This window comes from Euprymna scolopes, chromosome 46 (genome assembly GCF_053919585.1).
Source record: "Euprymna scolopes isolate OS-2025 chromosome 46, ASM5391958v1, whole genome shotgun sequence".
Classification (NCBI taxonomy): domain Eukaryota; kingdom Metazoa; phylum Mollusca; class Cephalopoda; order Sepiida; family Sepiolidae; genus Euprymna; species Euprymna scolopes.
The window spans coordinates 119,493,187-119,510,686 of NC_136527.1; the positions used below are offsets into that span (position 1 = coordinate 119,493,187).

Here is a 17,500-nt window from a genome sequence, read left to right on the forward strand (position 1 = left end):
TTTACTTATTATTTATATATATTATTGTGTATATATTATTGTTTACTTATTATTAATATATATTACTGTGTATATATATTATTGTTTACTTATAATTACTATATATTACTGTGTATACATATTATTGTTTACTTATTATTATTATATATTACTGTGTATATATTATTGTTTACTTATTATTAATATATATTACTGTGTATATATATTATTGTTTACTTATTAATAATATATATTACTGTGTATATATATTATTGTTTACTTATAATTACTATATATTACTGTGTATACATATTATTGTTTACTTATTATTAATATATATTACTGTGTATATATATTATTGTTTACTTATTATTAATATATATTACTGTGTATATATTATTGTTTACTTATTATTAATATATATTACTGTGTATATATTATTGTTTACTTATTATTAATATATATTACTGTGTATATATATTATTGTTTACTTATTATTAATATATATTACTGTGTATATATATTATTGTTTACTTAATAATATATATTACTGTGTATATATATATTATTGTTTAATTATTAATAATATATATTACTGTGCATATATATATTATTGTTTACTTATTATAATATATATTATTGTGTATATATTATTGTTTACTTATTATTTATATATATTATTGTGTATATATTATTGTTTACTTATTATTAATATATATTACTGTGTATATATATTATTGTTTACTTATTATTAATATATATTACTGTGTATATATATTATTGTTTACTTATTAATAATATATATTACTGTGTATATATATTATTGTTTACTTATAATTACTATATATTACTGTGTATACATATTATTGTTTACTTATTATTAATATATATTACTGTGTATATATATTATTGTTTACTTATTATTAATATATATTACTGTGTATATATATTATTGTTTACTTATTATTAATATATATTACTGTGTATATATATTATTGTTTACTTATTAATAATATATATTACTGTGTATATATATTATTGTTTACTTATTATTAATATATATTACTGTGTATATATATTATTGTTTACTTATTAATAATATATATTACTGTGTATATATATTATTGTTTACTTATTATTAATATATATTACTGTGTATATATTATTGTTTACTTATTATTAATATATATTACTGTGTATATATATTATTGTTTACTTATTATTAATATATATTACTGTGTATATATATTATTGTTTACTTATTATTAATATATATTACTGTGTATATATATTATTGTTTACTTATTATTAATATATATTACTGTGTATATATATTATTGTTTACTTATTAATAATATATATTACTGTGTATATATATTATTGTTTACTTATAATTACTATATATTACTGTGTATACATATTATTGTTTACTTATTATTAATATATATTACTGTGTATATATATTATTGTTTACTTATTATTAATATATATTACTGTGTATATATTATTGTTTACTTATTATTAATATATATTACTGTGTATATATTATTGTTTACTTATTATTAATATATATTACTGTGTATATATATTATTGTTTACTTATTATTAATATATATTACTGTGTATATATATTATTGTTTACTTAATAATATATATTACTGTGTATATATATTATTGTTTACTTATTATTATTATATATTACTGTATATATATATTATTGTTTACTTATTAATAATATATATTACTGTGTATATATATTATTGTTTACTTATTATTAATATATATTACTGTGTATATATATTATTGTTTACTTATTATTAATATATATTATTGTGTATATATATTATTGTTTAATTATTAATAATATATATTACTGTGTATATATATTATTGTTTACTTAATAATATATATTACTGTGTATATATATTATTGTTTACTTATTAATAATATATATTACTGTGTATATATATTATTGTTTAATTATTAATAATATATATTACTGTGCATATATATATTATTGTTTACTTATTATAATATATATTATTGTGTATATATTATTGTTTACTTATTATTTATATATATTATTGTGTATATATTATTGTTTACTTATTATTAATATATATTACTGTGTATATATATTATTGTTTACTTATAATTAATATATATTACTGTGTATATATATTATTGTTTACTTATTATTAATATATATTACTGTGTATACATATTATTGTTTACTTATTATTAATATATATTACTGTGTATATATATTATTGTTTACTTATTATTAATATATATTACTGTGTATATATATTATTGTTTACTTATTAATAATATATATTACTGTGTATATATATTATTGTTTACTTATAATTACTATATATTACTGTGTATACATATTATTGTTTACTTATTATTAATATATATTACTGTGTATATATATTATTGTTTACTTATTATTAATATATATTACTGTGTATATATATTATTGTTTACTTATTATTAATATATATTACTGTGTATATATATTATTGTTTACTTATTAATAATATATATTACTGTGTATATATATTATTGTTTACTTATTATTAATATATATTACTGTGTATATATATTATTGTTTACTTATTATTAATATATATTACTGTGTATATATATTATTGTTTACTTATTAATAATATATATTACTGTGTATATATATTATTGTTTACTTATTAATAATATATATTACTGTGTATATATATTATTGTTTACTTATTATTAATATATATTACTGTGTATATATATTATTGTTTACTTATTATTAATATATATTACTGTGTATATATTATTGTTTACTTATTATTAATATATATTACTGTGTATATATATTATTGTTTACTTATTATTAATATATATTACTGTGTATATATATTATTGTTTACTTATTATTAATATATATTACTGTGTATATATATTATTGTTTACTTATTAATAATATATATTACTGTGTATATATATTATTGTTTACTTATTATTAATATATATTACTGTGTATATATATTATTGTTTACTTAATAATAATATATATTACTGTGTATATATATTATTGTTTACTTATTAATAATATATATTACTGTGTATATATATTATTGTTTACTTATAATTACTATATATTACTGTGTATACATATTATTGTTTACTTATTATTAATATATATTACTGTGTATATATATTATTGTTTACTTATTATTAATATATATTACTGTGTATATATTATTGTTTACTTATTATTAATATATATTACTGTGTATATATTATTGTTTACTTATTATTAATATATATTACTGTATATATATATATTATTGTTTAATTATTAATAATATATATTACTGTGTATATATATATATTATTGTTTACTTATTATTAATATATATTACTGTGTATATATATTATTGTTTACTTATTATTAATATATATTACTGTGTATATATATTATTGTTTACTTATTATTAATATATATTACTGTGTATATATATTATTGTTTACTTATTATTAATATATATTACTGTGTATATATATTATTGTTTACTTATTAATAATATATATTACTGTGTATATATATTGTTGTTTACTTATTATTAATATATATTACTGTGTATATATATTATTGTTTACTTATTATTAATATATATTACTGTGTATATATATTATTGTTTACTTATTATTAATATATATTACTGTGTATATATATTATTGTTTACTTATTATTAATATATATTACTGTGTATATATATTATTGTTTACTTATTATTAATATATATTACTGTGTATATATATTGTTGTTTACTTATTAATAATATATATTACTGTGTATATATATTATTGTTTACTTATTATTAATATATATTACTGTGTATATATATTATTGTTTACTTATTATTAATATATATTACTGTGTATATATATTATTGTTTACTTATTAATAATATATATTACTGTGTATATATATTATTGTTTACTTATTATTAATATATATTACTGTGTATATATTATTGTTTACTTATTATTAATATATATTACTGTGTATATATTATTGTTTACTTATTAATAATATATATTACTGTGTATATATTATTGTTTACTTATTATTAATGTATATTACTATGTATATATATTATTGTTTACTTATTATTAATATATATTACTGTGTATATATATTATTGTTTACTTATCATTATATATTACTGTGTATATATATTATTGTTTACTTTTTAATAATATATATTACTGTGTATATATATTATTGTTTACTTATTATTAATATATATTACTGTGTATATATATTATTGTTTACTTATTATTATATATTACTGTGTATATATATTATTGTTTACTTATTAATGATATATATTACTGTGTATATATATTATTGTTTACTTATTAATAATATACATTACTGTGTATATATTGTTGTTTACTTTTTATTAATATATATTACTGTGTATATATATTATTGTTTACTTATTAATAATATATATTACTGTGTATATATATTATTGTTTACTTATTAATAATATATATTACTGTGTATATATGTTATTGTTTACTTATTATTAATATATATTACTGTGTATATATATTATTGTTTACTTATTATTAATATATATTACTGTGTATATATATTATTGTTTACTTATTATTAATATATATTACTGTGTATATATATTATTGTGTACTTATTATTAATATATATTACTGTGTATATATATTATTGTTTACTTATTAATAATATATATTACTGTGTATATATATTATTGTTTACTTATTATTAATATATATTACTGTGTATATATATTATTGTTTACTTATTATTAATATATATTACTGTGTATATATATTGTTGTTTACTTATTACTGTATATAATATCTATTATTTGTAATTGATGGTTCCCATATCGTGTTAAATTCTATACTAGGTCCATTTTGTAATTGTCTCTCTGCATCTGTATTGCTTCCATGAGTAATCTTGCTCTCTACTGTTCTTCTCTGTCTATAATTTTTAATCTTATATAATTTTTACTTCGTCCCGTAATTGTTAGTAATTGTTTTCCCTCCAGATATGTTCAGCTATACGTGATTTTTTTCAATTTCTCCATATATTATGGCTTTTTCGACTTTGGCTTCAAGTGAACGACATGTCTCACATTTGTATAGTTTTCCACATTTACATGGGATCTCATACATATTTAATTGTAGGAGGCTTGACTGTCATATACTGTTTCTCAATCCTGATGTCATAGTATACAAACTATGTCCTTTGATGTCTGGTACAGATTTCCTGGATAGACAATGAGATTATATCAGCAGGAGGTGTATGATAGTGTGCAAAGGTATTAGCAGCAGTAGCCACAAAATCACATATGCAAATAAGAAAGTGTGTGTGGGCATGATGGACGTGTAAAGGTGAAGGCAAGAAATTAATGTCTACGGCTGGCATGTAGTGGAGCAGAAAGAGAAACACTTGTGATAAAAGATTGATATCTGCCACTGCACTGGTGTCAAAAAGGGGAGAAAAACAAACGGTAATAAACGACTTGTATTAAAATAGAACTAAATGTCGATTTTTTATTATATATATATATATATATAATATATATGGCGATTAAAATATATATGGCAATTTCACCATATGTATTTTAATTGCCTTATATATTTTACAACTTACTACCTAGCTATACCTACGCATTGAGCACTGTTGAAGTAAATACTTAAAGTTTACACATAAATCTATACTTTCGTATATTAAATTATGTGATTTAATAAAATAGTAATACATATATATACATACACATATATACACATATATATACACATATGTATGCATTATATATACATACATGTACATATATATATATACATATATACAGACACACACATATATATATGCATATATATATATATATATATATATATATATATATATATATATGCATTTATATATATATATATATATATATATATATATATATATATATTATTAATTTGCTCGCTAGGTTAGTGTAAAAATCCTACTTGAGAGATTCAGGTTTTCAGTGGTTACATCCCTAGTTTGAGATAAAGTATTCTATAGTCAGATTTCACCTCGGTTTGCTTGATCTGTGTTAGATTTTATTGTGTGTGATACATTTGCTAAAGTTGCAGAGTTAACTTGGACTCAGCATATGGATTTCATTTTCTTTGAAGTTTTTTTCTGACAAGCCCTTCATGTATAGTATACAAACTATGGTGACTTTCTGAGTGGTGTCCTTAGATGTCTGTTCCATATTTCCTGGAGCTGATGTAATGCTCTCTGGATAGACAACATATGTGCACATGAGATTATATCAGCAGGAGCTGTACAAGATTAGTGTGCAAAGATATTAGCAGCAGTAGCCAAAAAAAAATGACATGTGCAAATTAGAAAGTGTGTGTGGGCTTGATAATAGGAAAAATAGGATACCACGTGGTCAGAGAAAAAAGTGTGGTTGAAAAAGACGGACGTGTAAAGGCGAAGACAAGAACAGAAAGAGAAACACCCGCAATAAGAATAAAAATCCGGATATATTTTTCGGGTTTTTATTCAATGTAACATGTTTATTCAGCTCGAAAACCATACAGTATTTACCGATGTATTGGAAAATTAAAATGGCGCCCGACACTCTCTTTAACACGGTAAGTTCAGGAAAAGATGTTATAAATAATAAACTATACAAAATACTGCTAGAAACTCGCTCAATATATGTTATCGTGGCATATTTTGACATATATTCGGTGTTTTTTTAATAGTATTTTGTCTAGTTTATTATTTATAACACCTTTTCCCGAACTTACCATGTTAAAGAGAGTGTCGGGCGCCATTTTGAATTTTCCAATACATCGGTAAACACTGCATGTTTTTCGAGCTGAATAAACATGTTACATTGAATAAAAACAAAATAAATTACCCAGTTTGGTAGAAAAGTAACTTATCTTGCCTTTGATAATATTTGTTTATTATATATTTGTTTTTTGACAACTTTTTCGAATCTATGTGTACAGTAATACAAACCCGAAAATGCATATTTGCATTTCATTATGTAAACTTTTATACATTGGTTTCAAAAATTAAATTCTATAAGTTTTTTTTGTTAACTACCAGTTGGTACAATTTACCGCCCATCCCTTTATATTTTTTCTTTTTGTCTTTTTTAGCGGATTATTTTCAATTAATTATCCAAATAAGTGACTAGCTTTGAAACAAAATTTAATAGTAAATTATTTGTTTACAGATAAACTGAATTTTCTAATATGGCCCAAAGTCCAAAAAAAAGTCTTTTTGAAGATGATGAGTTGAAAGCCATTTGCAAAGTCTGTCAAATTAAAATATCGCGAGGAATAAAACCATCTAACATGACCACAACCAACATGTTAAAACATTTAACTATGAAGCATCCAAATAAATTGGAGGAGCAAAATAAAAAAGAAAAGGAACAAAAAATTACCAAGTAGTCACTCAGAGCAGTTTTATTAGTGAGGGTCGAAATCGCAGTGTCTTTTTTTTTTTTTTTTGCCTACGTCACCATCTAGGTGTCAGCATTTTTTTTTAACCCTCCTTAACTTCAAAGAGTAAATACAATATATACAACTAAAAAAATAATTTTTAAAAATGCTGATTCCATTCATGAAAAATTCTTTTAACTAGAAATTAAAACTTAGGTAAAGATAGCTGACTGACAGCAACAGGAGCACTTGTTAACTACTGAATCATGTGGAAAGGTGTGGGGGGGGGAGGAAAAAAAAGGAAATTAAATGATGATAATAAATTATGATAACCGTCTTTGAAAGGCACTAAACTCCTAAAATTTACTTCTTTAAAATTTTAGGCGGCACTCCCCGGCGATTTTAAAGCACTCTCTCTCTCTCTCTCTCTCTCTCAAAAAAAAAAAAGATTTAATTTTTAAGTTTGGGAAAGATATATTTATTATAACCAAATTCCTGTATGAAGACTGGATCTACTTTATTGGACGTTAATTTGTGAGATAAGTAATTTTTCAATGTTTAATATGTTTTTAAAGTTTCAATTATCAATTAAATTTTTTTAATTGCACTTATTTTTCAATTTATTTAAAAAAAAAACAGGGTTTTAAATGTATTTTTCAAGGTAACAAGCTTCGAAAGAAGTCTAATAAAAAAAATCACTTAATTTTTAATTTCGACAACCCTGAGAATTTAATTATTAAAAAAATATTGAAATGTGACATTTTTTTATTTAACATTTCTATTAGTTCAATTAATTTTCTTTCAATAATTCATTTCACTCAACAAACTTCACCATTTTTTTTTTTTTTTTTTAATCTTTTTCTGTAATTTTGGTAATTATGTTTGCTCAATTTTATCTAGTATTTCATTTGTTTTTTATAGTGGTATCATTTTTATGTGTTCCTTTGATATACCCTATTTCAAAATTAGTTTGGCTAAACTTATTCTTCACGTTAGAAACAACGTGTAAAAGCAATGAAAAAGTAAGAAAAAATAATAGGTGTTAACTACTCCTTGTGAATTATGGAGGTCTGAAGAACTGCCGTCAAAAATACAACTATCATTAGCTAAACAAAAAATCGTTTTTGAAATTCCTTTAATTGTAACTTTTCGCTATACCTATCTTTTGGTGTAAAACACAAAAACTTTCGATTAATGGTATTTCTCATATATGGTCGTTAACGTTGGAAAGGTTATTTTGTATCTACGGCGCCATGTCACGTGGTATATTGTTTTTTGTTTTCATTACGCACGTTCATTTATAAATTATTAAATTAAATATTTATCTTTTTATATTTAATTAGTATATATTTTCTTTCTCTTCCGCTATATTTTTTTTATTTAATTCATTAAATCTGTTAATTATGAGGACCAAAATAATGAATAATGTGTATTTATTCTCTAATTTTCTTGTTTTTGTTCTGTTATATAAATTCTATTTTATTTGTTTTTTCTCTGAAGGATAAATTCTATTTTCTTTGAGTTTTTTTTTCTGTATTCCAATTAAGTAAAATAAATTTTCTCTAAAATAAATTTTGCTAATTTTCCGTTTAGTTTACTATATAATAATTTTATTTAAACCAAAACATGACGGTGTAGACATAAAATATCTCTTCCAAAGTTAGGGAACATATTTGGGAACTACCGACCATAAGTATAAAACTACCTGGTATATTTCAAAACAATAAATTCCCTAGGAATCGGAATCGGAATCGTACTTGGTATCGGAATCATTAATCAATATTTTCCTGGAATCGGAATCAGAATCGTATAAAAATTAGGAATCGTCCCAACACTAATAAAAATGCATATATATGTTGTATATGTGTATATATATATATATATATATATATATATATATATATATATATATATATATATATATATATATATATGAAAAAGCATATATATGTGTATATATATATATATATTTATAAAAATGCATATATATGTACATATATATTTTTAGAAAAATGCATATATATATATATATTCATAAAATGCATATATATATATATGTATTCGTAAAATGCGTATATATATATATGTATTTATAAAAATGCATATATATATACTGATAAAAATGCATATATTTTTTTTATAAACTGCATATACATATATATTTATAAAAAAGCATATATATTTATATATTTAAAAAGTGCAAATATATTTATAAAGATGCATATATATATTTATAAAAATGCATATATATATATTTGTAAAAATGCATATATATTTATAAAGATGCATATATATATATTTATAAAGATGCATATATATATAAATGCATATATATATATTTATAAAAATGCATATATATTTATAAAAATTCATATACATATATATTTATAAAAATGCATATACATATATATTTATAAAAATGCATATATATATGTATATAAAAATGCATATATATGTATATATATACATATTTATAAAAATGCAAATATATGTATATATATATTTATAATAATGCATACATATATATATTTATATATAAATATATTTATAAAAATTCATACATATATATATTTATTAAATGCATATATATATATTTATTAAATGCATATATATATATTTATTAAATGCATATATATATTTATTAAATGCATATATATATATATTTATTAAATGCATATATATATATTTATTAAATGCATATATATATATATATTTATTAAATGCATATATATATATTTATTAAATGCATATATATATATTTATTAAATGCATACAGATATATTTATTAAATGCATATATAGGTATATATATATATATATGTATATATATATATTTATAAAAATGCGTATATATATATTTATAAAAATGCACAGATATATTTATAAAAATGCATATATATATTTATAAAAATGCACATATATATTTATAAAAATGCACATATATATATATATATATATATATATATATATATATATTCATTTGTTTACTACTTTTGTATAAGCGTTAGATTAATGCCGACAATGGAAAGATACCTGTATGATACAACGAAGACAAAAAGCGACCCATACCAGCTAGTTATATCCCACGAACCGATTGTGTTGCTGTTTCCATGTGCCAATCGTTGGATATCGTTTGATACCATGTTTAAACACTCGGGGAGCTGGTTGCGTTCCCAGGATGTACCTCAACCAAGTAACTCTCACCAGCAAACGATAGATTTTATATATATAACTATATATATATATATAGTGCCAGACCTTCTAGTTTGAGATTCAGGTTCTCAGTGGTAATTACATACCTAGTTTGGGATAAAGTAGGTATATTCCATAGTTAGATTTCACCTAGGTTTGCTTGATCTGTGTTAGCTAATAGATTTTATTGTGTACATTTGATAAAGTTACAGAGTTTACTTGGACTCAACAAACTATTCCCTCCCTGATTTTCCTCTGCAGACCGAAACCACACTAAAAATCACCTCTTCTCAAGTACATGACATGATAAAAAACCTAGACGCCTCAAAACCATATAAACCTGAACTCATCACCATATAAACCTCAAAACCATATAAACCTGAACTCATCACCATATAAACCTCAAAACCATATAAACCTGAACTCATCACCATATAAACCTCAAAACCATATAAACCTGAACTCATCACCATATGAACCTCAAAACCATATAAACCTGAACTCATCACCATATAAACCTCAAAACCATATAAACCTGAACTCATCACCATATAAACCTCAAAACCATATAAACCTGAACTCATCACCATATGAACCTCAAAACCATATAAACCTGAACTCATCACCATATAAACCTCAAAACCATATAAACCTGAACTCATCACCATATAAACCTCAAAACCATATAAACCTGAACTCATCACCATATAAACCTCAAAACCATATAAACCTGAACTCATCACCATATAAACCTCAAAACCATATAAACCTGAACTCATCACCATATAAACCTCAAAACCATATAAACCTGAACTCCTCACCATATAAACCTCAAAACCATATAAACCTGAACTCCTCACCATATAAACCTCAAAACTATATAAACCTGAACTCATCACCATATAAACCTCAAAACCATATAAACCTGAACTCATCACCATATAAACCTCAAAACCATATAAACCTGAACTCATCACCATATAAACCTCAAAACCATATAAACCTGAACTCATCACCATATAAACCTCAAAACCATATAAACCTGAACTCATCACCATATAAACCTCAAAACCATATAAACCTGAACTCATCACCATATAAACCTCAAAACCATATAAACCTGAACTCATCACCATATAAACCTCAAAACCATATAAACCTGAACTCATCACCATATAAACCTCAAAACCATATAAACCTGAACTCATCACCATATAAACCTCAAAACCATATAAACCTGAACTCATCACCATATAAACCTCAAAACCATATAAACCTGAACTCATCACCATATAAACCTCAAAACCATATAAACCTGAACTCATCACCATATAAACCTCAAAACCATATAAACCTGAACTCATCACCATATAAACCTCAAAACCATATAAACCTGAACTCATCACCATATAAACCTCAAAACCATATAAACCTGAACTCCTCACCATATAAACCTCAAAACCATATAAACCTGAACTCATCACCATATAAACCTTAAAACTATATAAACCTGAACTCATCACCATATAAACCTCAAAACCATATAAACCTGAACTCATCACCATATAAACCTCAAAACCATATAAACCTGAACTCATCACCATATAAACCTCAAAACCATATAAACCTGAACTCATCACCATATAAACCTCAAAACCATATAAACCTGAACTCATCACCATATAAACCTCAAAACCATATAAACCTGAACTCATCACCATATACACCTCAAAACCATATAAACCTGAACTCATCACCATATAAACCTCAAAACCATATAAACCTGAACTCATCACCATATAAACCTCAAAACCATATAAACCTGAACTCATCACCATATACACCTCAAAACCATATAAACCTGAACTCATCACCATATAAACCTCAAAACCATATAAACCTGAACTCATCACCATATAAACCTCAAAACCATATAAACCTGAACTCATCACCATATAAACCTCAAAACCATATAAACCTGAACTCATCACCATATAAACCTCAAAACCATATAAACCTGAACTCATCACCATATAAACCTCAAAACCATATAAACCTGAACTCATCACCATATAAACCTCAAAACCATATAAACCTGAACTCATCACATTTAATTATTAAAAAAATGCTTTGCTGAGTTTGCTCCAGTTCGCTCTAAACCCTTTAACAAATACCTTAACAAATCTTTCTTTCCTGCCTGCTGGAAAACTGTTTCTGTGGCACCAGTTTACAAAAACTCTGACGAAAGAACTGACCCACTAAATTATCACGCAATTAGCCTCCTCCCTCTTTTCACCAAAATATCTAAGTCCTTAATTAATCAAGCTCTAGTCCATCATTTTCCAGCTGCAAAACTTCTGTGATCACCAATATAGATTTAGGTAATAGCATTCTCCTGCAGAATCGCCAGGTTGTCCTTGATGGGCGTACACCCAAAAAATATGATATAAATGCAGGTGTACCTCAGGGATGAATCATTGGACATTTATTTTTTCTGATATTCATAAATGACGACTTACCTGATAAAATTGTCTCTGAGATTGGTATATTTGCCTACGACACCACGTTCTATAGTAGGCGCGTGGGGAAAATTAATGAGTACATATCGAAGGTAATGGCAGAAAGCGTTGAGGAATACTTTCAGTCTATAGTAGAATGAGGTTAAAAACGTTCGACGCTGTTGAAACAATAAAAGTTTTCTACAATGATTACATGAAACCATCTAAAGATGGCTAAAGATACATTACCTGAAAGTACTTCCTTCAAGCTCCTCGGCTAAACGTTCACAGGGAACATGAGTTGGAACAGATACATGGAAATCCTTGCTAAGGCTGCTGTGGAGAAGGTGGGATCTCTCTACTGTGCTAAAAGGTTATTTATGCCTGAAAGTATCCTGTACCTCTACAAAGCCTCCATTCGCCCATGTATGGAGTACTGCTGTCACATTTGGGCTGTTGCATCCTCGACTAGTCTCTTGCTCCAGGACAGGGTTCAAAGAGAGTCATTAACCTGAAAGATCCTGAATTGTCATCTAAGCTTCAACTTCTGTCCCATCCAGGAAATATTGCATCCCTCTGCCTGTTTTACAAGTATATTAATGGTGGATACTCTGATGAACTACAAGCCATTGTACCCCTCAACGAAAATACCCCTAACAAACTCGACAAGCAACAAATTTCCACCCCTGCACAGTAGGGATCCCTAGAGATAAGAAAGCTTTCTACTCTAATAGCTTCTTGCCCAGAACTGCTAGACTTTGGAATTCTCTTCCTGCTTCTCCAACTGTATTGACATGCAGAAGTTCATATGCAATGTGAACAGACATCTTGCTGCTATACTGCCTACATAGTACCCCTGCAACTTAGGTTCTGATAGTAGCCACCTACATCAAAGTTGCATATTCAAATTGATATTTAAAAAGTGCCATCTATTTTCTTACTTTCAATAAAAATAAAGCTTAAATTTCAATTTGAAATTCAAGGAGGGGACAAATTTTTACTCATACATTCTATTTGTTAAAAAAGGACACCTCCAATTATTAATAATAATGGTATTATTTAGAAAGCTATTCTTAACGATAGAGGGGTTCTTGCTCACTAATTTGTACTTTCGCCTAACAATTTAATAAATTAAATGGGCATTTTAGACGAAAAAAAAATTGTAATAAAAAAAAATCAAATCGATAACCAATGATTGAAGGTTATATAAGTAACTCTTCTACCTACTTGGATAAACTTATTTTGTGTTTTAACTTATTTTAAAGCGTTTATTTACTTTAAAAAATTCGTATTAAGCTTTATGTTATGTTAGAATTAGAAAAAAAATGGCTGATATAACACAGTCATACAGGAAGTCCCGATAATCATTCAAAAATCGGTAATTAAACAAAACACTGTTAGAAAACCACCAAATAAATGTCACGATGACATTTTATGGAGTTTTGTTATGCCTAGTGATTTTTTACGGTATTTTTGGTTTATAAAATTGTTAAGTGGAAGTACAGAATAGTTAAAAAAACATAGGATCTAATCCCCAAGAAAAACAAACAAAACAAACTAAGAAAAAATAACAAAATTAAAATGTCAGATTAAATAATATAATTTTTGGAGATTTTTTTGTACTTGTTTAAGAGTTGATTAATCGATTTTTAAACATATTGGGTTTTAAGCAAAAACATTAATACGTACTTAACTGTAATTTTGGAACAAATAATATTTTTAAAAATTACGAAAATTCACCGAGTGGAAAGTTATTTATAGGTAAAAGTTACTTATAGACTTGATAGATCAATTTTTTAAAAATATGTCGTTTTAAGCAAAAACATTACGAAACAGCAATACGAAAATAGTAAAAAAAAAAAATTTAATTACGAAAATTAAACGAGTAGTAAGTTATTTATAGGTAAAAGTAACTTTTTCGGAAAATTGGGTAAAATTGCATTTTTCTTAAATGTCATAGAGTAGACAATGAAGATTTAACACACTCGGAAAGCAAAGTTTAAATCAACATGTGTCGTCTATAGTGATAGACTTTTTTTTTAAAAAACTAAAAATACAATAATAGTTGTTGAACTTGATGAGTTTTCGTAATTTTTGAATACGTTAATATTTTCGACATGTTTGTAACGAAATATTAAAAAAGATCGATCTGTCAACTCGATGTTTTTTTTTTAATCAGAGATTCACACTTTTTATTTTATTTGCAGAATTAATTTTTTTTTGTTTTGTTTTGAATGTTTAAAATTATTTTTAAAGTTATTGAATTTTTTAATTGTTAAAAAGTAAAAGAAAACACAACATACCTTTCTTTCCAGGAATTCAATAAATAAATAAATAAATAAATAAGTAAAAAGTGGGATGAATTCGTTTTTTCTTTTTTGTTCAAAACAGAAAATTTGTTTGTTTAAGATTTCTTTAGTAAATTGAAACAACTTTTGTTTTGTGTGTTCAATTCATTAAGAAATAAAATATATGAAAATATAAAAGAATCAAAATTAAAAGATGTAAAACATGATTTAAACGTGAAATTATTTAAAAAGAAAATCAACTGCTAAAGAACAATGAATTAAAGTCATCATAAACCGGTGTAATCATTATTTCGTTCCTCGTGTAAAAATGTCCGTTCATTTGTTAAATGTGTCGAATTGTTTTCCTATCAAGTTTTGATTATTTTGCCAATGTTTAAGGCTTGTTTGGATTTCTTTGGTAAACTTATTATCATTAAAAACTAAATTATATGAAGATATAAAAATCAACATGTGTCGTTTTTTCTTTTTTGTTTTGATTTCTTTAGTAAATTGATACAACTTTTGTTTTGTGTGTTCAATTCATTAAGAAATAAAATATATGAAAATCGAAATTAAAAGATGAAAAACACGATTTAAACGTGAAATTATTTAAAAAGAAAATCAACTGCTAAAGAACAATGAATTAAAGTCATCATAAAACGGTGTAATCATTATTTTGTTCCCCGTGTAAAAATGTCCGTTCATTAGTTAAAATTGTTTTTCTGTCAAATTTAGATTATTTTGTCAATGTTTAAGGCTTGTTTGGATTTCTTTGGTAAACTTATTATCATTAAAAACTAAATTATATGAAGATATAAAAATCAGGGTTTATTTTTAAGACTGAACATTTCATTGTTATTTCGAACTAATGTTAACATCCAAAGTCCGAATAATTCAAATAATCGTCACAAAAAAAAAAAAAAAAATGCAAAATTTAATATTTCACATAAACAACTCAACGAATTGCACAAACGACAAATTCAGTTAAATTACAAAATTACATTCGAACAAAGAAATAAATTAAACGATTAAAGTGTAGTAGCTGTTTCTGTTTCTGTTTCTTCATACCTTTGCGCTATCATCATTCTGGCGAGTTAGAGAGGCAACTCTTGTGGAAATGAGATAAATTCAGCTCAAATATTATGAGTTTCATCATCCCAGGCATTAACGCCTCCTTTCAGAGTGAAGTAGCTAATAGTCAAGAACTGAGGCGCTGCTACTCAATAATGTCAATGGATCTTTCTATAGTATTATTAGTTTTGTGTGTCATATGACCCCTTGAATTAATTTTATAAGGAAACAAAATATATGACGCAAAACAAACCCGCGTGTGTTTTCATATGAGTCAACAAAGTTGACTTCCATGCAAAAGAAGAACCACATATTTCATAAGAATGTGGTTTCTCCCCCTTTTTTTTTTCATTTTTCTTAAACTTTTTCTTCTAGGGGATGGGACATCCAACCAGATGTCTGACATTTACTCCTATTTTAGTGAGTCCAACCAAGAGATCTTTTCAGGATTCTAGCCGTCCCTTTCAGTGCAATCGTTTGTATTTCACTTGCACTTGGTTCACCGGGTATGCTTGCTATGTACTTTTTAACATTCTTTTTCATAAGCCCAGTTGCTTCTATGATGACTGGTATAATTGAAACGTCTTTTAATTTCTCCCGTATGTGTTTTCATATGAGTCAACAAAGTTGACTTCCATGCAAAAGAAGAACCACATACTTCATAAGAATGTGGTTTCTCTCCCGTATGTGTTTTCATATGACTCAACAAAGCATAATATTTCAGCTTGAGTGACAATGCATATAATCCGATTGGAAAGTTTTCAAAAAATGCGTAAATAATGAAAATTGTTTTTGTTTTTTTCCCCGGACAGTGCAGTAGTCTAAAGAGAAGCCCCTAGTCAAATGGAACCTAATAGTAAAAAGAGAGAAATCCAATATGAAAACCTTCATCATCGGCTTAATTAGAAGAAACTCTTTTCTTGTGCGTCAGTGCCTCCCCTGACAGTACCCTAATTAAGCAGCTTTTCTTTTCAAG

At 24.3% G+C, this 17,500-nt stretch overlaps 1 long non-coding RNA gene across 1 annotated transcript in view; it reads right to left on the bottom strand.

Moving 5' to 3' along the window:
* LOC145271380 (uncharacterized) overlaps window positions 1–15,851 on the bottom strand; it is a 27,649-nt gene extending 11,798 nt beyond the window's left edge. The window contains exon 1 of the long non-coding RNA XR_013865844.1: window positions 15,469–15,851. This is a non-coding gene — a long non-coding RNA (uncharacterized LOC145271380). The remainder of the gene's footprint in view (window positions 1–15,468) is intronic.
* Between the last annotated feature and the right edge of the window lie 1,649 nt (window positions 15,852–17,500).